General features: G+C 40.2%; 1 protein-coding gene and 1 long non-coding RNA gene across 2 annotated transcripts in view; both read right to left on the bottom strand.

The window, feature by feature from the left end:
• Positions 1 to 22,828, bottom strand: part of LOC134163990 (uncharacterized) — a 131,538-nt gene that overhangs the window by 30,342 nt on the left and 78,368 nt on the right. The window contains exon 2 of the long non-coding RNA XR_009964941.1: positions 17,418 to 17,487. This is a non-coding gene — a long non-coding RNA (uncharacterized LOC134163990). The remainder of the gene's footprint in view (positions 1 to 17,417; positions 17,488 to 22,828) is intronic.
• Positions 1 to 22,828, bottom strand: part of LOC134163987 (uncharacterized) — a 612,365-nt gene that overhangs the window by 565,477 nt on the left and 24,060 nt on the right.

Here is a 22,828-nt window from a genome sequence, read left to right as displayed (position 1 = left end):
ATAAAAATAGATAGCTGGCTCCATAAGGAGCGGCCTCCATATAGGCAAAGATTTTCTCTGCTGTAGGAATCCTAAAAGCCAAGGTTTAATTATAAGGGACAGGCCTGGGCATGCCTTTTGAAGTTTGTTTATTTGCTGTTCTGAAAAAAGAACAGCATCTTCCTTTATCTAATTTCCTACAGGCATATTTACAAAGACACCCCCTACTTTCAAAATGCATGTGCCTTGTCAGTCACAGTGAGACAACTGACACTGCAGCAGCAGAACAGCAAAGATTTCAGTCTAGCTGGTTAGCTGTCCATCCACTCTGCATTCTATACAAAATCAGAACCACAAAGCCTATGCTGTCTAAGGTTTTGAACTAACATAATTTTCCATGGAAGTAAACACTTCACTTCTGTCAACTTCAGGTTGAACAGGAAGAAAAAAGTATTTGCTGCAAAAGAAAACAAATCTATTACTTGTCTATTTTCTCTTTCCCTGGAATACACTTCTAGTAGCTCAAGATGCTAAGGACCTATAGGAGAAAAAGCACTTTTAAGTGAGGGATAAATAAGGACGTTTGTAACCTGTGGATAAATTGCAATGCATGCTAAATTAGCTATTTAATCTGGTACACCACTATTATCTAAGCTTTGACTGTTTGAAAGAAACAAAAAAAGAAAAAAACAAAAAAGGAAAAAAAGGTATTTTCAGTTGAGAGTTGAAACCATAACATTAATACTCTATTTCAGTGTGACTACCACAAGTCCTGCAGGAATATATTGCACATTTTGGACCACGCTTTTTGGTTTTAGCTTTGCCATAGCTGAAAATAACTAGGAATAGCTGTTTACTGCATATATATTTTACAGTTGACATTAAGCAGTGCTTTAAATTTAACCTGCAAAGTATATTAATGCATTCAGTGTGTGAAAGCTTTACTTATGTCTATGCATGCAAATCATGTTTTAGGAAGCTCCTACATAAATTAGCTTTTGAAGAACCTTTTGAAGAACTTTTTTGTCCCTGAAGGCTAGCAGGAAGGAATACAGTAAATAACCCCATTTCAATCAAATGAATTGATCAGGCAACATTGCACAATATTGAAATGATGATACTTGTCAGTATATAGTACCAGGATGCGGTTTTCAGAAAGCAGACGACTTTATTTTTTGCTGTTATTTTAGGAGACAAGTCTGAGGGCAGGATGTGGCATCTCAGTACCTAGCATACTCTCTGATACCTTAGAAAGAATAGGATTAATACAAATACCCAAGGGCATACTAGCAGAGCCCACCTGTATTCTGTCATCAGATAATCACTCATGAGCAGTAGAAATTTTATGTGTGCACTCCAAAATGCATCTAGAGAACACTGATAGTCATTACTGAACTAACTGATATCAGTGCTGCAACATACTCATTGCCTTTTGTAGTCCTGGGTTTTTGGTTGGGTTTTTTTTTTGTGTGTGTAATTCCTTCAAATTACTGGAAAAGTCATGGACTGAGCAGGCAGTAAGATACAATGCATAGCACTCTGCCCCTCTGTCCTTAACATAAAAACACAGTTATATCTTTCTGATTACATTGGGAACTCGAGGGAGAGCCAGCTTTCTTCATCTCATATGAATGGAACTTTCATTAAGGCTGATAAAAATGTTGAACACACATGAGAGAAACTAGAGCCCCTAACCTGAGAAACAAACACTTCTGTCTTTGGCTGTTAGCAGACCTATTAGGATACTGGCCTATGAGCTCATCAAAGAAGAACTGTGAAAACAGGAGGTCAACAGACTCACAGTCTTTCCTGTTTCCTGTCTCAGAGCTCTCCTACTGGGTCTAAGTATTGCCCCTAGCCGATTTCCTGACTTGCCATAACCTAATTCCCTTGCTTTCCCTGTCACACAAGCTGATGGAGAAGGTCTCCCCCTGGAGCTCTCCTTTATTTGGCTCTTCTTTGCCAAACTAAACTTTCTTACAGGCTTTCCCAATTTCTGCTGCTGCTCCTAGGGTTTAGTGAAGCTATGAATGCTTGGCTGGGCAACCACTAACTTGACCCAAATCACATTAATATGTTGACTTGACAAATTAATGACAAGTGTACTATTCACCATCTTTTTACCGTCAAAAGGCTGCCAAATGGCTGTCATTAGGTAATGGCAGACTTGCTGACTTCTTCATCAACAATCCATTGTCTTAACCTTTCTTTTTAGTTAAGTGAAACAGTAAGAGTATGAAGCTGTTAAGAGCTGTCTTCAAAATATTCCCAGTCAACAGAAGACAATTTCAACCATCAATGGCAATTTGGCATCCATTGTAAAAAGATCACCTCACACAGTCTCATTTCTAGATAGCAAAAGTCCTGCACAGCTGACCCCAGGGCTGTATACACAACAGGAAAGCCAGGTTGTGTATATAATGTGTTCTCTAGGTGAGTTTCGTTTGTCAAGAAAGTGTAAGTGTTGTTCTCTAAGGCCCTGTTTGGTATCTTCCATGCTTTGAAAAAGAATCTCTGATTTCTGGTATTGCTGGAATATCTTTGATTTGCTCCATATTCATTGTGTTTTTCTCTAGTTCATTATGCGCCTTTCTCCTCAAGGATCTTTGACTCAGGTCTGTAATACGAAGCAATTAAAAATTGCATCAACTTTTAAAGAAAATCTTTTAAGAAAAATCTCTTATTAAAGTGTGATTTTAATAAGAAAATCACATCTTCCTTTCTCCAGAACCTTATCCTGGAGAATAAGATCATGGTTATGTGGAGAAAAGAAGTAGGTAGCTACTGTCTGCAAGACAATGCTATCTGTCTTTGTCCATAACTGTCTCACTGATACATATTTAGTTAAACCCTTTGTTCAGCTTTCATTTAGCTTTGACATCTGCTTCTTCTGTTTAAACCAGAAACATGGCTTGTGTGCCTGTCAGTTGTATCACTTTCTCTTATAAGAGATATTATCCCTACCTAAAAATCTTGTCTTGCTGAAATCCTTGGACTTTAATAGCTACACCAATAGTGTCTGCAAACACAAGAACCTGTCAGAAATTGCTGTTACATCTTCTACACACAGCATATCAAACCAAAAATAACAAAAATATCCTGTTATGATGAAAAAATAACTCAAGATTTCAAACAATCATTTGTAACATCTCCAGTTATAATAAAAATTATAAACCAATGTAGCAACTTCATTCCAGAAAGAGGGTTACATGGGTGAGTCAAGTCCAAAAATGCCACACAACATTGACAAAAATAGGTACATGGCTATCTCATCCACACACATGATGTGAGACATACTGAATTTTCTGCTAATTCAGTGACAACCATTGCTACAAAACTACTGTTTTAAGTGTATCTATCTCATCTATGCGACAACACTGTATATAAAATGCAACTTAGTCAGCAGGACAGTTCTCTATCTGCATTCAGTATCTGAGCTGTTTAGTTCCCAGATGAAAACAGTATCTGACTACATTTAGTTTACATTACCACTTGTCATGGTTTAAACCCTAGGCAGACAGTGAGTGGTGCTGGGCTGAGAGAAATCGAGGCTGCCACCCCCCCCCCCCCCCCCCCCCGCCCTGGGGCTCTCCCCTTCCCTGCTCCCGGGGGAACTGGGAGGAGGATCGAAAGAGTGCAACTCCCTCGGGTTGAGACAAGAACAGTCCAGCAACCAATGTACAACACAAATCACTGCTACTACCAACAGCAACAATGATAACAGAAAATAACAAGGGAAGAGGATACAATACCACCAGCCAAGAAACAAGTCCCACCCGGAAGACCGTGTCCTTCCGGGTAACTCCCAGTTACCTCCCACCCCGGGCATGACGTGCTGTGGTATGGAATACCTCTTTGGCTAGCCTGAGTCCCTCCACAACAGAGGGATCTTCTGAGAGACCAGGCAAGGTGGACAGCTGCTCAATTTCCTCAGTCTCCAAAGCAGCAATACCAAAAGCCCACCGGTACCCTTTTGGGTCTTTGAAGTACCCTCTCTTGAGGTAGTCTATGCCGAAGATGCATGAAGCCTCTGGACCAGTCACAATAGGGTGCTTTTGCCATTCCCTCCCAGTCAGGCTGATTTCAGCCTCCAGCACAGTCAACTCTTGGGATCCTCCTGTTACTCCAGAAATATAGATGGGTTCCACCCCTTGACAGCTTGATGGCATCAGGGTACACTGTGCACCAGTATCTACTAGAGCCTTATATTTCTGTGGGACTGATGTGCCAGGCCATCTGATCCACACAGTCCAGTAAATCCGATTGTCCCCTACCTCCACCTGGCTGGAGGCAGGGCCCCTCTAATGGTCATCACAGCGTTGGACACTTAAGTCGTGGTGAAAGGGATTATTCTTCGTTATCACAGGAGCTGGAGTAAAATCAGCTCTTCCATTCCATCTGGGAAACTGATCACCAGAGACTGAAGCCGTAGCTCTCATGGGACGATCAGTCTTGGCCCTTGCTCCCCTCTTCAGTTCACTCACCCGTTCCTCCAAAGCTGAAGTAGGTTTTCCATCCCACTTTGTCATGTCTTCTCCGTGATCCAGCAGGTAAAACCACAGAGTAGCCCGTGGCGTATACCTCCTGTATCTCCTCTCTCGAACAATAGGATGCCTTTTGTTAATAGCTGAGACGTGTGTTGGTACACTTGAGGAGCTGGATAAATAGATAGATCATCCCTCAATTGTTCGAGGTCCTGGGACAGTTTTTTCACAGCTGAGATGATGGAAGGGGTAGGATTGTCTTCGAACTCTCGGAGTTTATGAACCATTTCATCCACTGTTAGTGGTACTATGTCATTCCAGGTTACTGTTACCAATGAAGGGGTATGTGATGACGGTGCATTTCGTGTAAGTTTTTGCCACATGGGTCGTGTACATTCAACTTCATCTGGATCTATGGGTGTATCCCCGTTATTCGGCTTGATGTGATAGATCATCTCTACGATGGCTGATTCCCTCAGAGACTGCATGCCTTTGTCTATAGTAGTCCACTTGGCCAAACGACTCATAACATCGTCCTTGTATGGAAACCTTTCTTTCACAGCTGCCAAGAGCCACCTGCAAAGACTGAGGGACTTTTTCTCTCTTGCAATTGCTTTGTCAATTCCCCCTTCTCTAGCAAGTGATCCCAGCTGCTTGGCTTCTGTACCTTCTAGTTTGTGACCATCGGCCCCATTGTCCCAGCATCGGAGTAACCAGGTGATGATGTGCTCCCCTGGTTGACAGATAAAATCTTTTTGCATATTCCGTAGCTTGGTTGAGGTCCAAGGTCAAGAAGTTACCTCTTCTTCTTCTTCATCATGTGATGATGACTCCTGATCAGATTCTGGACCGGGTGGTGAATTCATTGTTTCTTCATCTCGCTTCACCCTTCTTGCCTCTTTTTTTTGCTTTTTCTCTTATGTACAGGGGCAACTGATACTGGTACGAATTGGTCTTCTGGTTTGGCTGCAGTAATTATCACTGTGGCTTGAGTAGCGACTGCACTTGTTGCTGGGGGTGGTGTAGCTGCTGTGCTTGGAGCTGGGGTAGCCATGCTGTCTGTTGCAGTTGAAGTCTGAGCAGCTGCTGTACTTGCCACTGGGGTAGCTGCGGTGTTCACTGCAGCCAAAGTTTGAGTAGCGACTGTACTTGTCGCTGGGGGTGGTGAAGCTGCTGTGCCTGGAGCTGGAGTAGCTGTGCTGACTGTTGCTTTGCCCTCAGATCCACCGACATTCTTTTCCTTTTGAAGGTGCTGGATAGTGTTGAACAAGGCCCTGTAAGCATAGGCCAAGCCCCAGCATGTTGCCGTGATTTGTCCGTCTCTGGTATGGCCAGAATGACCACGCACTTCATTTAAGTGTTTTACTAATTCTTCTGGATTTTGCAGCTGTTCGGTAGTGAAATTCCAAAGTACTGGAGGGGCCCACTGACCTAGATACTTGCCCATACTATCCCACACACCCTGCCACTCATGGCTGTCCAGCCTCAGGGAAAATCTCTTGGTCCTCCTACATCGTCGTTTGACCCCAGACAAGACCCAAACCTGACTCTGCTTAACTCTTGAAATCAGTCGTGGGCAAAACACACTCTGTATGCGTGCCAGCGTGGTGATCCCCGTCACAATCAGCAAACAAGTCTCAACAGCATTAAAAGGCCATTCAAAAACTTCAAAACTCTCAAATGTAAATGGTCTAGGGGGACAACTGGGAGGGTAAAAGGATGTCTCCTTCACAGGTTGAGCAACTGATAAGGAGAAAAAAGATGTGTAATTGCTAAGCACCTCCATCATATACCTCCCAAAGTATAAAGGTGGTGACCACACTGGGAACATAAGCCAGATCAGTTTCATGATCAATGAGTCTATTGTATTACAAGTCATTACCATAAAACACAATGAGACAAAAACCTTAGCCCAAGCCCCACACTTGAAAATCACTAATACAGCAAATACCAGATGGAAGTAAGATACAATATACTGAAACTGTGAGATCAAGAGGAACAACCTTTAGAGCCAATAAATCAGCATTGTGACGAGTGACTATTAATCCGGTCAGATCCGTCGTTATCTCAACCCCTCGAGCCCCACGTTGGGCGCCAAAAAGAACTGTTGTGGTTTAAACCCAGTCAGGCAACTTGTTCACTCACTCCCAGTGAATGGTGCCGGGCTGACAGCACCCCCCCCCGCCCCCCCGGGGCTCTTCCCTTCCCTGCTCCCGGGGGAACTGGGAGGAGGATCGAAAAAGTGCAACTCCTATGGGTTGAGACAAGAACTGTCCAGCAACCAATGTACAACACAAATCACCACTGCTACTACCAACAACAACGATAACAGAAAATAACAAGGGAAGAGAATACGATACCACTTACCAAGAAACAAGTCCCACCCGGAAGCCCATGTCCTTCCGAGTAACTCCCAGTTACCCCCCACCCCGGGCATGATGTGCTGTGGTATGGAATACCTCTTTGGCTAGCCTGGGTCAGGTATCCCGTCCCGTCTCTGCTTCCTCCCAGCTTCCCCTCCTCCCTGGCAGAGCATGAGCCTCACAAAGTCCTTGGTCAGGGTAAACATCACTTAGCAACAACCGAAAACATCGGTATCACCAGCACTGTTCCCAGGCTGGAAGTCAAAACACATCAGTGCACCAGCTACCACGAAGGAGAAACATGACTGCTACTGCAGAGTAAATGTAGGGATAACTAAATTGAATGAGGGTTTCTTTGCTGTTAGTTGACGTTTGAATTTAAGACACAATTACCACAAGCAATAGGATGGCAGAGCAATGACATCAAGTGTCTTATGTTGGTCACCATTAGCACTGTTATTGATCCACAGAAAAGAGATCTTCAAGTCAGAAAAGTACCTTTGGGCTAAAGTTAATTTAACCCTAACTGATCTAAAGACTCATAAGAGAATATATATAGATGCTGCCTCACAATGCCATCCTTGAGTAGAAGCATATTATTATATGATACCTCTGAAAAAAAATCCACTGTCATAATTTACTATTTCAAAGTATTAAAAGACAGGGTTAAAATCCACAGAGTTCCTAAGGTGGAGTTTCTACAGAACCGAGGCACTGAACCTAAGATTGAAATTGTCAACTACTCTGCCTCGCCCCACAGGCATCTGTGGTCTACACATGTCCAGGGTTTTGCTAGTCAAGGACTGGTCAAGGTTGCTTAGCTTTGTTGTGTGCCTGAAACTTAAGACATCATGTTAAAGCTTAACATCTGTTGACAATTCTAGATTTTTGTATGTAAATGAGTTAAATCACTTGTATGTAAAATGAATACCATCATGATTTTTTAAAGACCATAGCTGATGAAGAAGTGGCAGGGAGGGAAAGAAGCTGAACCCAGTTCCACACACATTTTTAGATTGCTGTAAGTCAAGAGCACATGATCAAAGAACATATCTGTATGGGGGGATGTGGATACCCACAGGTGGTGGGAAATAAATCAGGTCCAGATGTGAACCTTCTAAAATTGGTTAGCACTCTGCTGAGACATGCCTGCAAGCATCTTAATCCAGGAGATTGTTTCGGGCTGTGAGTCCCATTCTGACACGAGTGTTTCCATGACATTTAGTCACTTATATACCGTTGAAAGGAAGAAGGCCAACAAAGGGGTCATTGCAGTGGTTGTCTGCTACAGACCTTCCTGTGAATGACAGGAGTTGTATAAAGTCTTTAATAAACTCATGATGGCAGGTCTTGGTTTCTATAGGGAAATTAACCACCATGACATGTGTTGGGAAGGAAATTTCAGGAGGCGCAAGCAATCTGGGAGATATTTGGAGTGCATCAAGGCGAATTTTGTGATGGTGATGTTAGACTAATCAGCTAGGGGGACCCGTTGTTCACAGATAAGGAAGAGTTGTCATGGAGGTTTATGGCTGCACTGGCTGCAGTGACAATGACATGGTAGAGTTTAAGAACCTGGGAAAAATGAGGACATCAAGTAGCAGAATAATTTCCCTAGGCTCCAGGAGATCTGATTTCAGCTTATTCAGGGTTTCCTTAAGAACAAAGCAGTCTAGAAAAGCTGGCTGGCTTTCAAAGACAGCCTCCTGAAAGCCCAAATTCTTGCTTTCACAATAGCCTTGCTATTGTGCAAGAAACCAGGCAGGCATTTTACCAGTGAGTAAACAGCTGAATGGGGAACCCTTGACTGAGCTCTGTTTTGGGTATAGGCAGATGATTCCAGCAAGGCTTTACAGACAGTCTCCCGTAGTTCTTTAGAGAGATAGATTGGATGAGTACTCTATGAAGTAGATGGAAACCTGGTCAGACCACCAGGCATCATGGGTGGAAGTAAAGGGAAAAGCAGAAACAACTTTTGCTCAGCCTGAAGAAGACATCAAAGGGGAATCTAACTGTTGTCTTCAACTTGCAAGGGAATGAAAAGAGTTATAGAGAAGATGCAGCCAAATTTTTCTGAGGTGTATACAGTGGAAAAATGAGATGGAATGAACGCAATTTTCAGCACAGGCAATTCTGTATAGATAACAAGAAAAGAAAGTCTTCACAGTGAAGGTGATAATCCACTGAAATAGGTTGCTTAGAGAGGCTATGGAATTTCCATGCTTGGATACATTCAAAGTTCAACTGTATATGGTGCTGGATAATCTACCCTAACAAGTTTTGAGTTGCTTTGAGAAGCAGGTTTGACTAGCTGACATTTTCCAACGTAAAGCACTATACGATTCAATGAGTTAAGATATATTCTTTTCAGCATCTCCGATTAACTATTATAAGCCACTTCCACTGTGACTCTCATTTGGAGTATCTGTTATAGCTCTTCCACAGCATGGTAGACTCTAAGTTTTATAATATCATGCCTTTTTAGAATCAGACCTCTAAGTCTTATAATATTTAAGGTCTCTGAGAAACTATACAGAATGTACCATATAGCCTCTGGTATCCTAAACTAAAATAATTAAATCATCCTACTGTATTATAGCCTGGGCATATGGATTCACAATACAAGAGCTGTAGAATCACACCTTGTACTATTATTTAATTACTACCACCAGTGCCAAGACTGATCTGTGTGTTTGTGGCCATATTCCCTATGGTAACCAGAGCATGGAGATTTAAAGCAGCCACTATAGTGAAATTTGAAGAAAGAGAACATCTTTCAGTTTAAAAACACCACTTGAGGGTGGTTTCTCTTAATTAAGAAATTGTTGTGGTTGTATCTGTGGTTTATCTTCTGTTTTTTGGTTACAGAATTTACATGCTACAAAGTATTGGCAACCACAATCAATCCTGAAGTTATATTTAAAATATTAAATATAACACACAAAACCAGATATTTGAAATTTTAGCCTGAGTCGAGATAGAGCAACTAGAATCAGAGGCATGCCTTGAGGAGTAAGGTACAGCTCAATTTGAGCCAGAGTGGCAGAATGAGACTCAAAAATACCTACTAAGTGCAAGAAATAAAATCTTGGCAAATCAGCTTTACACTATGTGAGTCAGCTAATTGCTGGCTACAGCAGATCATATTTTAGGGAACATAAGCAGTTTGTTTGGTTTTGATTCAGGACTGCTACCTTTCACCAAAATACCTATGTTTTAAAGTCAGTTTCCCCCACTTCTTTTCTGCATCTTTAGATTGCAAGATCTTTAGCAGGGACTACCTAAAGAAAAACATTGCCAAACAAGATTTCACAAAATCAAAAAGTCCTGGATATTTTTTAATTTTATTTTTTTTTCTTCTTACTCATTGAATTCCCTGGAAACGTGTGAATTTACCTTTTGTGGTAGTGCTTAACAGAAAAACTAGAATACTCTAGCAAGTTACTTTTAAAAATAGCTGTGTTTTTTTTTTGCCTGTGCACAGTAAACACTATTCTGAGCAGACTTCCTGGCTGGGTGCCATTCAGACATGTAAAATCACTAAGACTGTGAAATAGTTTTATCAAGCTTTTTATGTTGCAGCATGTTTGAAAACACTGAAGGAAAGTAGATTAATGGGTCTTTTTATCTAGCTGTTTTTAAAATATCTCCAGTGTAAGCCAAGTAAAATGTAGATTCCCTCTTAGAAACCTATGTTGACCCAACCATTTATCCATTGCTATTCTTAACAAAATCAACAGTGAGTAACAGATATTTATCCCCCTCAAAGTTAGCAGTGGTATCCATGCACACTTGCACACAGCAGAAGATATCAGGGTCAGTTTTTAATTAGTGGTCAGATTTCTCTGTGGTGCTTTACAGTCAGACCAATAAGAATAACGGCATTTGAATTCGTAATGTGAAAACTTCAAAAATATATCAGATTGATTTTGACAATTAAATTTGAATGCAATTGTGAATCGAATATGCATGTTCACATATGACTTGCCCATTACATATTAATGGTGCAAGACAGAAGACTTCATCACAAGAATATCAACACTGATAGCTGTTTAAACTACTGCATCTTCACTGCTTTGTAAACTGTCCCATAGGGTGGACCAGAGACTGAAATAAATGGCTGTGAATGATACTTGCCTTGCTCAAGGTAGGCCATGCTTGTGCTTCAGAGGGAATGTAGGAAAACCCCAAATTCACACTAAATTGCAGCCCTGCCAAATCAAGTCTTCCAGCTATCCCATCAGCCTCTGCAATGAAAAACTCAAGCAGAAGAGCTTGATTTTGCCCTGCAGAATACTTGGAGTCCATTCTTAACTCTGGCATTACATAAGCTTTAGACAATCTGAGCTTTGGCTAAATGCAGACTGGTGTCCCAGACACCTGATTATAGGTCTACCAATCGTCCTGAAATTCATGCTGCAGCTATGGAGTAGGCACAGCTTGTGAAGTTCAAATGTGATCCAAAGATTACAGGAGTAAACTACTAATTTAAATGTCCAAAACATATTAAAACATCATGGAAAATAATAAAGACAACTTGGTCCTTCATTTTTCATTGTATTTGCTCTCTTCTTTCTTGTGCATTTGGGGTTTATGCTTTTCCTCCAGTTGAGAGTATAACTGTTTAAGCTCCTGCAACCATTTAATTGCTTAGTAAATCAGAACTATCTTAATGAAATAAGCCTACTCTCATTTAATTTGGATTGACCTTAATGACTTCATAACAAGCTCAATAGGTATGGAGCAGAGAAAGCAAAGTTGAGATGGTGCCTACTCATTTCTTATTGCTTTAAATTGCAGTGTATCAGAATTTGCACTGAGACAAAATAAACTTCCATTTTGTTTTAGTAGTTTGTTACATTCATTTTCACTGATGCAAATGTCTCGTAAGATTACATTGCAGACTCATTCTGGCTTGGGAGGGCCCTCATAAAGGTCTCTGGGGCAGCCTCCTCCTCAAAGCAGGGTCAAGACTGGATTCAAATCAGGTTGCTCATTTCCACAACCTCTCTGATTTACCAGTTTCAATGAAAAGTTATCCCCATGGAGACAATTTTTACTTATATCTAGTAGGAATTTTCCTGTTTCAATTTATTACCATTGTTTCTCTTTCTCTCATTTTGCATCTCAGCCTTGCTCTGTCTTCACAGTAACCTACTTGTAAGTATTGGAAGGCTGCTATTAAAAGCTGTCTCAAGTGCAGGCTGAACCAGCCCAGTTCCCTCAGCCTTTCTTCACTGGGTAAATGATTCAGCTGTCTTGCTGGGCCTGCTGCAGTTTATCAAAGTCTTTCTTGTTTTGGAGGCTCATAATTGGATGCACCATTCCAGATGTGAGATAATGAGTGTTGATTAAAGGTGTATAATCAATTCCTACGGCTATGCTCCTATTGATACAGGCAAGTATGCCGTTAGCTTGCAGCTGGTAAACAGGACAAACCTTTTGCTCACAAAGGCTATATCTGCAGAAGATACTGATGTACACAGTTACAACATATGAAATCTTGCTTGTGCATATACCTGTTTTCTGCCTAACCAGAGGGAATCAAAACTTTCAGCATGATAGTACATTCACTTTTTTCCTTTAATAAGAGTAAATTAAAATTGTTTCAAATTTATAAGTAGTAGCACTAATATACCAAAATTGGCTATGTTTAAAACACTTTCTATTTTTTGCTAATTAAAGCCTTAGTTTTTCAGACATGCCACAATGTATGTAAGTCATTAATACAGGAGAAACATGGACTCTACTTTGCTTGGCAGGTCGCAGAACATAAACCTCCTTAACTGTATTTTACACCTACAGACTTCAAGCCTTGGCAGACAGTTTACAGTGAGGAGATCTGAAAGCAGGTAAAATTTCTGGCATTAGACTAGAGTGTAGTATTTAAAGCTCAGATCCACCAGCAAGCTGAAACATGGTTTAAGAAGCATAACTTTGTTTTTTTTTTCTCACAAGGTCCCATAGAGCGCATGCCAACAAATATAGAGCCAAATTCTGCTGTCAACTATACCAAAGTAAATCCAGAAGTACTTCAATGAAGTTCATTGAATTACACTACATTCATGTTTATGTTCAGAAGAAAAATGTTCCTTAATTTCTAAGACAAGCTGGTCACAAGGTGTTATGAGCACACAGCTTTTCAAAGCCTAGAGATTTATCAAAAAAGCTAGGTCTTGCAGAATGCTGCAGGAGCTCCTGAGACAGGGCCTAGACTGTAGATTATCAAGTTGCCATCTGTGAGGTAAGGCAGAACAATTATCCCCATTCAGAAACTCAGCCAACCTTGGTTGTAGTATGATGTGTCACAGTTTAAGCCGTTCTCATGTAGGGTCTGACACGTGAGAGCATTCACAGAGACAGATGCCAACAGCTACAGACCCAAATTCAGCATGCACTAACTTATGCACAGTGACTTTATCATGCCTCTGAGTCCTGAATTTTCTCCTCTGGAGATAAATTGTCTCAACTGAGAGCTGTATTCCTGTTTCTAGATCTGCCATGAGAAGGTCTGTAATCACTGAGCTATATAAGTTCTAGGTATATCAGTGCATAGCTATATTAACTGTAAAAATGTGAGATAGAAGGGGTGATGTTAAATTCATTGCCCAGAGAAGGAAATAAGCCCATATTTTAGGAAGGATGAAGGCATTTGACTCAGCTGAGTGTTGCTGTTTCTCTGCGTGGATTTTTTTCTGTTTTCTGTCCAAATCAGTAAAGCTTTGTGCTGTCTCATATTCACTGCTCATGTCCTCAGATGAGGCCCTGTGCTGATTTACCATCACTCCTAGAAGTTCTGGGGGCTCCTTGCCTTCCTCAGTGAGAAGGTTGTGTGCTACACTGATTCCCTCCTTACCCCAAGATGTTCCACTATTCTTATCCCGCTATTGACCATTATATGCACAGCATATATAGAGATCAGGCCAATCATAACAGCCTGTCTCTTTTGAACATGTTTTAGTCAATACATTCTCATCATGATTGTCACAAAAGCCTCAAACCAATGAAAGAGGACACCTAGGGAATCACAAACAGATGAGGAAACAGATGCAGGAAGAAGGAGATTGCTGCACCATCCTGGTCAGAGACACTTTGCACTGAATTCACTTTGTCCCAGATAGCATTCACTGACTTGCAACAACCCAGGTGTCAAACAATGGAATCTTTTGCCCAGGGGCATCCAAGCCTAAGCTGCCTGGATAGTGTGCTCATCACCAGACAGTAGGCTGGGCTGGGTTGGGTTGGGGAAAGTGAGGACTCTCGAAAACACTAATGAACTTGTGCTTGTAGGCAGCCAAGAATGAAGAATCCGCAGTCCAGTCCAACCACTGACAAGGCTGAGGACTTGGATGCCCTAGCCTCAGTCCCTGAGACTTCATCTGCAGCTAATACCCATTTACTTAAGCAGACCAGGGAGCAGGAAACAGAGCCCAGGGCTCTCCCTTAGATGAACAGCCTAACCACAAGCCTACAGAAATAGAATCGTAGAATCATAGAATAGTTAGGGCTGGAAAGGACCTTAAGATCATCTAGTTCCAACGCCCCTGCCATGGGCAGGGACACCTCACACTAAACCATATCACCCAAGGCTCTGTCCAACCTGGTCTTGAAATGCCCTCCTCAGTGCTTTCTTTCTCTTAAGTTATTCTCTACACTGTAGAAATACCTCACTAGAAGGGACACTATTTGACTGATTCACTACCTGGTCCAGGCTGGAATATGGTTCTTTCATATGGAGTCCTAAAAATACAAGCAATGTAATATACTATTTAGAGCTATATCACATTGGGCTGCTTTCTCAGCATATTTACCAAACTGACAGTAACAACAAAGCAGCTTTGGTTTGGTTTGTTTTTTTTTTAATAGACTGCAGCAGGATGGGATATTGTTGATAACTTCTCATCTGAGCCAAAGTGTTAAACAGGCTTGGAGACTTTAGCAAGGAGCAGTGTTAATGAACCTGCCTTACTTTCAAGGACAGGCAAAGCTGCACACGTGGCTGTTTTCATTAAAGGGCATATATCTCTGTTTGAACTCAGGTCCAAGACAAGTCCATCTCAGGCAGTTGGCATTAACTAACCTCTGTCTGCAGTTAGAGAGCTGAGCTCATCTAAAACACTCCCACAAGAAAAACACCTCCCAGGGGGGTGGTTGAGCTGCTTCATCTCCCTGCCTTGGCTCCATCAGGCTGGGACCTGTTTGTAGGTGCAGGGTCCTGCCCTATGCCTTGTGCCAGCTCTGCCTTATTGGCAAGCCAGTTCAGCTCATAAAACCAGATGGGAAATGTTCATTCTTTTCCTGGATGCGTTTTGTGTTACTTCAGAACCTGAATTACCTTTTCACTGTGGATCCAGTGAAAGGCAGAGCTGGAGTAGGTATCTCATGTGGCTAGGTACAGAGGAAGGAGAAGTGGAACAAAGGGAATAGGGAATTGCTTTGGAATAACCACAGCACTCAGGAAAAGGCTGTGTTCATCTGGGTGTTTAGATCAAGAGTTTTTACATTAATAAAACAGTGCATCGCAATCTTCCTGAATGAAAGTTATAATGTAATGGAAAGGTATAATCAATCAACAACCACAAAGTCAGAACAGAATTAGCAACAAAGATGTTATGGGAAGATCTAATGCCATAACTTAAGTGATATAGGTATTCATACCAAAGAAAGACCTAAACAGAGTAAGTTTGTAAATACCATAAGCTGCCAGCCTTCCTTCATTTTACCCTGCTGGAAGACAAAAAAAAACAAACAAAAAACAACCTGTTCAAAATGAAATAAAATAACCTCTTAACAACTGCACAGTTATATGTGGTTGTATTGGATGGCTGGAAGTAACCCTATAAATTAGATAAGGGCACATTTACAGTGTAAAAGCCTCTATTCAGTGCAAAAGAATGCAATAGTGAGCTTCTGTCTGAAGCCAAAAGGCTAATGTGTAAAGCTTTTTGAATACGAAGAGTCCCGTGTTACAAATAGGATCTGCAAAGTGCAGCTGACAAGTGTCTTAAATTCTTGAGGTATTTAAAAGATCATTCTATGCAGCAGCAGTGTTACCACACCAATAAAAGCCTGTGCTCTAGTGAAAAAACCACCAGGTTGACTCAGCAATCATGTCATTCTATCTTAGATGTGCTATCTCCTGGAGAAGAGAAAACCTTTTTGAGGTAAATCAACTGGGGTCTGTCTCAAATAACCTTTTTATCTTTTCCTTTTTTTCTTTTTTTTTTAAGCTCCTTGTTATTATGTCTACTGGAAACCTGAACTCAGTGTGCTACTGAAGCTACAAAAGATCTTCCAGAATTGAGTAGATTTAGGATTATACTTTAGGCATGGCTGCCACATAAAGCCCTGCTGAATGCAGTCACAAACCTGCAACATTTGGAAGGGTGTGAAATGCAGCAGCAACCACCCATGAACACAAAGAGCCCTGTACAATAAAGCACACAAAAAAAAGATGTGATGAACATTGCTAACTAAAGCCAGCAAGAGCATGAGTAGAGGCTGGGATGTGAAAACTGTGGGCAAGAAGTGGAATACTTAGCTCCCCACAGACAAGCAAGATGTTACAAGAGAGCTCTGAGACTTTGTGGCTGTAATCAATTGCCTTTCTGTTGATAGCATTTTTCCTCAATAAAATCAAGGCACAATATTCACATCGGCTGTTTGCTGCCTCTCGTATATCACTAGGAGTGTACCACAGGTCACCCTAGTACTATATTATATGAATGTTCACTAGGAATTTAATTCCAGACTGTTCATTTTATGTGCATCCTAATCATGATCATATTTGCACGGTATTATAGCTCAGTTATATGAAAAACAAGCAGCATAAGTCTATTTGAACAAATGTTTTCAGAAAATAACCTCCAAATGTATAACTGTGGATTCAGAATTAAAACCTGATTTTTCAGAGTTAAAATAATGCAGTCATAATTAAGTAAGAAACTATACAAACTTCGCCTTTCCAAGCAAAGAAACTGAAAGTGAACACTAACAGCAGTGCACTGAAATTTACTGTTTTTTCACCTATTTTGTAATCAAACACTCTTTGAAGCCTAATTGTTGCATGTTGGTTGTAGGCGTCAATTTTGTTGAAATTGTATGAACAGCCAGTGCAAACAGTCCAATAACCCTGAGCCTTTATTTGGCTTCATAAGCATTTTAATGGCTTTTTCCATATATATTGCCAGCAAAACATCATACTTTCACAGCAGCTGAGTTGTGCCTTTTGTGTTGACTGTGTTCTTGATTTACGGGCAAGCTTTTAATTGAACTCTGAAGAACACACTGCGCATTCAAACACTTTGCAAATAGAAGCTACATTTGAGTAGATGTTAATATAGTCTGCACTGTGCAGCATGGGTGCTCACTGTCTGGTGTGTAGATCACTTAAATCCAAGTAATGAAAGTAATCAGAATATTTGCCACTCTGTATTACATGTTTGTATAATTTGAGCATCAAGACTTAAAGGCTGTCTTACTGTCTCAGATAGAACAAGTATCTTTCACTTAGTTCTTCTCCAAGTATTCAGGTTTTTGCCTCACAATTTTGTCTCCATTCATCTCACAGATATATTTCACCTTTTCTTACCAGAATATATTAATGGAGTTTTCCTGAAGGTCAGCCAAAAAGACACACTGTGACACAGACTTCCAATACGCTGTAGGAAAATGAGAAAGGGGCGCATGTGAAAACAGAACAATATATCCTTCCTGTATTTTCCAAGTTGTCCTACAAACTAGATGATGAGCAGAATGTTTGTTTTAATGTTTTTAAATGGAAAATATAATACCTTATTAAAAAAAAACAATTCTGGGTAACAAAAATATTTTTAAAGGAATAGAAAAACATCAAAGGGATGCCACAGGAAAAGGAAAAAAGATCACCTAATTAAAACTTCACTGTTCACAATGAGCCATTTTTTCTGTGAACAGTTACTTGTGCTCATATAGATCTGAACTGTGCATTGGTAGGTGAAATCCATATCCTTTCACATTTTGCAGTTTTTCACTATTAACACCAGATGAGACTCTCCAAAGGAGGGAGGACTGGTTTATAGGATTATAGGCATAATAGTCTGCAGTAAAATGTTGCAGGTAATTTTAAGTGACTAGTAGATATAAAAAAATTTGTTGCTTGGTTTTGAGTTTTCTTATGCTCCTTCTAACAACACAGATGAAAATTTACTTATAAATGCACACATGTATTTAGATTCACTTTTGACTCTGTAGTAAGGTTTGTGTCAGCCTTTCACATCTTCTCTCTAAATTTCAGCCTTTTCTCAAAACACGAGTTCATAGAGCAGTGCATAAACACTAGTGTTTTCTATTGCCTTTTCCCCATAATCTTCCTTGACAAAGAAAATGGCATCATCAGAAAGTGTCTTCTATTGTAGCTCTTCAACAACAAGATTGCCTTATGAGTTAAGACATGATAAACAGCTATCAAGGACACCAAACACATGCAAAATCTCATTGTCTTATGCATGGTGTTCTTACCATATGTATGACAACCCAAAGACATCAGTCACAGCAGCAGATGCTCTTTATTTAAAGAACACACAAAAGCTTCTACACTTAAGAATAGGCATTGATAGCCATGCATGGATATAATAATAAATAACATTAGAAATAACAATATGCCTAATGGAAGTAGAGATTTTTACTGTCTTTTTGCAAGTGCAAAACCAGAAGCCCAGGGCTCTGGAAACCAGCTGCCAAGACCCAGCAGGAGGATGGCTGGCTGAGCTGGGAACAGGCTCTGCCACCCGTGTTGTGGTGGTACAGCTTTGCCATCATATCAGAGAAATTGGTGAGACTTAGCAGTCCCTCCCTCCCCTTATGAATACCATTAAAATACCAACAGAGACTGATCATCTTAATGGCAACCACAAGACATAACTGGGGAGGAGTGTATGGCAAAACTGTTTTGAAACATTCTTGAAGTTTGAAGGTGAGTTATAAATTCTAACTGCAGTCAAAGCCACATCTGCTTAGCAAAAATCTTGAACAGGCTTTCTGTTTGAAGAACTATTTTTGGCTCCTTACGACAGCTACAACTGACCTTCTCAAATAATAATCTTGCATCAATTTAAAGCCCATGTGGTCTCATTCCAAGGAAAGTGTGGCAAATGTGGTGAGCTTCCTAGGAAGAACATGATTTAGAAAGGGCTGCAAATGGCATGCAAACCTGACAACTGCTAGCTGGACCATTCCTTTTTAGTGCGCATGTTTCTTTACAAGACAAATGACTTTAAAAGTATACAAGACTGGTTATCATTCCATCAGTACGTGTGAAGAAGTATTAGGTTTAGGTACTGTTTTTTTTCCTTTCAGATACACTGCTAGCAAGGCTGATAAATCACTTCTATGTAGGTGAAACACACACTGACATCATAAAATTATGACATGACCAGTATGTAATCTGGCCAACCAAGACTTATTTTTTAAGAACTCCTAAAATCCCAGTGATATAAAAAATTTACAAGTAAACCAGAAAAAAGTGCCTAAAAATCCCCATTCCCTCCTGTCTTCATTGGATAGCATTTCCAGCATTTTTCAAATGAAATAAGCAAATGAAGATGCTACCCTGATGGCTTTTTGAAGACCTGACTTTAAATGACAGGGCAATATTCTCTACAAGTGATTTCTCTCTGGTCATTTCTGAATAAATTACTTAAATCCAAACGGAATTTACTTTGGAAGAAATTCCCCCAGAAGCACTTATACTATAGGCTTTTTTGTCTTAGAGCTTACAAGTGAATAGGGAGCAAGGGAGGTGGTAGTACGCTAGCCAAATATAAAACCCAGTGTAAATATTCACAAGCATTCTACCTTACACACATAAAATAGGTTAAAATAACATAATTCATGAGATTATATTAAAAAAAAAAAAACAAAAAGTAAAAATCTGCCTGTACATTTTTAATTTGACCCCATGCATTCAGTTTCACATTTTCTTTGCACAATTTTTTCTTCCCGTACCTTTTACCTATAGAAAAATCCTGCTTTCTTTTTGCAGGGGTAAATCGAACTGTCACAGGTGAAGGCATCTGATATGCAGAGCCCTCTGCATAATTTTTTATCAACAAGATGCACCAGAGAAGAAGCCAGAAATGTTGAGATTAGAAAAGAAGGTCCTGTGACTAAGGGACTTATGCGTTTTCCAGGAGAACAGGTTTGCCTCTGCCAGAGGATTCCTGAGTAATATTTGTATCCAAGCACTAAGGCTCAGATGCAATTTAGATGTTACTGCCAACACTGAAGAGACTGTAAGTTAGGCATGTGGCTTCAGGAGAGACAATCGAACTGTCACGGTTTAGGCCCAGCTGGTAACTCAGAACCAAGCAGCCGCTAGCTCACTCCCCCTGCTTCTTCCTCCTTAAGTCCCATTTTCCCTCCAGTCTTTGTAGAATGGAGAGCATGAGGCAGCTATGAGCGGTGTTACAACACCAGGAATGCATGATGGAAATAAATCCCTAGGAAGCACTGAACAGAAGGGGGTCATTCTGCACTCCTTTCCTTCCTGGAGGCAGTGGCTCCCCAAATTAGGATTCATAGCCCAGAACCATATTTGATCACTTGACTTGTCCTACTGTATGTTCTCTAAAATGGTGTGATGACACTAGGATGCTTGCCTAAAAATCAGAAGACATATTTCTGAGGCTTTTCTCAGCATAGCACAACTCAGATTTATATAATTTCTCAGAGAAGAAAAACAGTCTACCATTGGATTATAAAGCAAATATAGATTCATAATCACTACATGCCTGGCTTGTCAGCCCCATCAATTTCTTCCCTGTAACTCAGTTTTGACCTTCATTTGTTTTGTCCTCTTTTTCTCCCACTTTCTTTGCACAGTCAGTTCCAGGTTCCAGGACTCATGACAGTTTGTTCCTACATTTCATCCAATAATTCTTAGGTCCAGGCTTCTTGGAAGCTACTGCCTAGGCATCAGTTTCCTCCTATAGCATTACTAAATTGTCCCTTAAGCTCTTTTATTTGTTTCTTTCTCAGGTTAGCTATCTCTTCAGCTTTCGTAACACACATTTTACTTCTACATGTTGTCTGTGCCCAATTGAGAAGGCACACAAGGCACAAAACGAGACATCCTCTGAGTTCTCATGGCCAAGTATTTCCTCATCAGTATTTGAAAATGTGAACCTTTTTGTAAATATTCTTAAACTAATTTTCAGCAGCCTCAAATTGTTTTTTCTGTGGCTTTGAGCCTTTCTTTCAGCTTCTTCAGGTATATGTTGGATCCGGGAGGAGAAGGGTGGATTAATACCTTCCCAGAATAAGTATGTTAATCAGTGTGAGCATACAAGTGAATGGCAGCCAGAAAAACAGAAAATAAATGCTACAATTCATACTGCAATTTTTCTAAAATAGCTATGTCACGGTGAAGAAATTCCATGCATTCTGACCCACTAAGTATGTGTTTCCGTGCCCAAGGTTTTCAACAGTAGCTATTGTCCAGCAATCATACAGTCAACCTCCAAATGAGGCACACAGCAACAGAGTTCAGGGAAATGCATACCTGAAAAAAAATCTATGTAGTAAGGTGTCAGTAATTCCACATCACTGCACACACAGTGGCTGATGTTGTATATTTCACTGTCATAAATACAGAACAAGATAATGCACGTAGAATAGGAAATTATATTTCTATATTGTAGATAATCATTTCCAAATTGATGGGTCATATGTTTTGTTGTCATATTTTCACAACTGAATGCTCCTGGCAGAGAGCCCATCCATCCACAAAATCTCCAAGCTATAAGAAAAGGAGAAGGTCAGGAAGGACAGTACAACTCTGTCTCAGAGTAGCAAACCACATTGCAGTAATTTCAAGGAACAAACACAGGTAATCCTCTTCTATCTGACCTGCTTTAACTGCTTCTAAATTAGATTGAGGGAAGGACACTACAAGATGGGACCTGCCCAGTACTGAACAGTATTTCTAGTAGCATGTTTTCATTATCCTTTCATCCGTGGTTGACCTGAAAACATACTGCAATAAAGTTTTGCTTCTGGGTGTTCATCTCAAATTGAGTTTCTAGTATTTCTTTATACATTGCAAATTATATTACAGGAAATGTAAAGCATTTCTGCAATGTAATCTTTTAAGTGCTCTCAAAAGGAAAATAGTTCAATGGATATTCGTTTAACATCTGGCATGTTTGATCTTACTGAGTAATCATCATGTGAAGCAATATACTACAAAACCTTTCTATTTTGCATCTTTCACTGATTACTTGCTACTGGGTGCTCTTGGAAACAGAACATGGCAATGAGGGATCAAACGATATTTTCTATGCATAGATTTGGAATATTAAATGAATGTAATTTTGTTATTCATCTATGAAAAGTGGGACACTGCAGTTCATAGGTGGAAATAGAGTGGCAAAGAAATCTCAGTTAACTGAGATAAAATAAATCTGCAGTACAAATCTGGCACGAAAATTATTGAATTTTATTTCAGTGGCAACATATGATGCCTTTCTAAAGATGGACTGCAGTTACCATTTTAGAATTCATTTGTAGAATATTGCCATGACATAAGCCACATGCTTTTTACTGTAATACTGAGTAATCAGTTATGGAAAACTCAATTGTTTTAGAATCACAGAATCATAGAATGGATAGGGTTGGAAAGGACCTTTATATCACTTAGTTCCAACCCCCCTGACATGGACAGGGATGCCTCACTCTAGACCATGTTGTCCAAGACTTTGTCCAACCTGGCCTTGAACCCTGCCAGGGATATAGCATTTACTACTTCTTTGGGCAACCTGTTCCAGTGCCTCATCACCCAGCACTAAATTACAATGTGCCAGCAAACTAAATTAAATTGTGCCAACATTAAATTACATTTGCAAACACTGAAAATGCAGGTACCTATCTATCTAATATAAGAAATATTTTTAGCAATATAAATGGTTGTAAAAAGTTCAGAAAAGAGATTTCTAACAGTTCTTCAAATTGATGGCCTTTTTAAAG

Source organism: Pezoporus occidentalis, unplaced genomic scaffold (assembly GCF_034315485.1).
Source record: "Pezoporus occidentalis ecotype Australia unplaced genomic scaffold, CSIRO_AGI_Poc_V1 ctg21, whole genome shotgun sequence".
NCBI lineage: Eukaryota > Metazoa > Chordata > Aves > Psittaciformes > Psittacidae > Pezoporus > Pezoporus occidentalis.
This window is presented reverse-complemented; position numbering and strand designations above follow the sequence as displayed.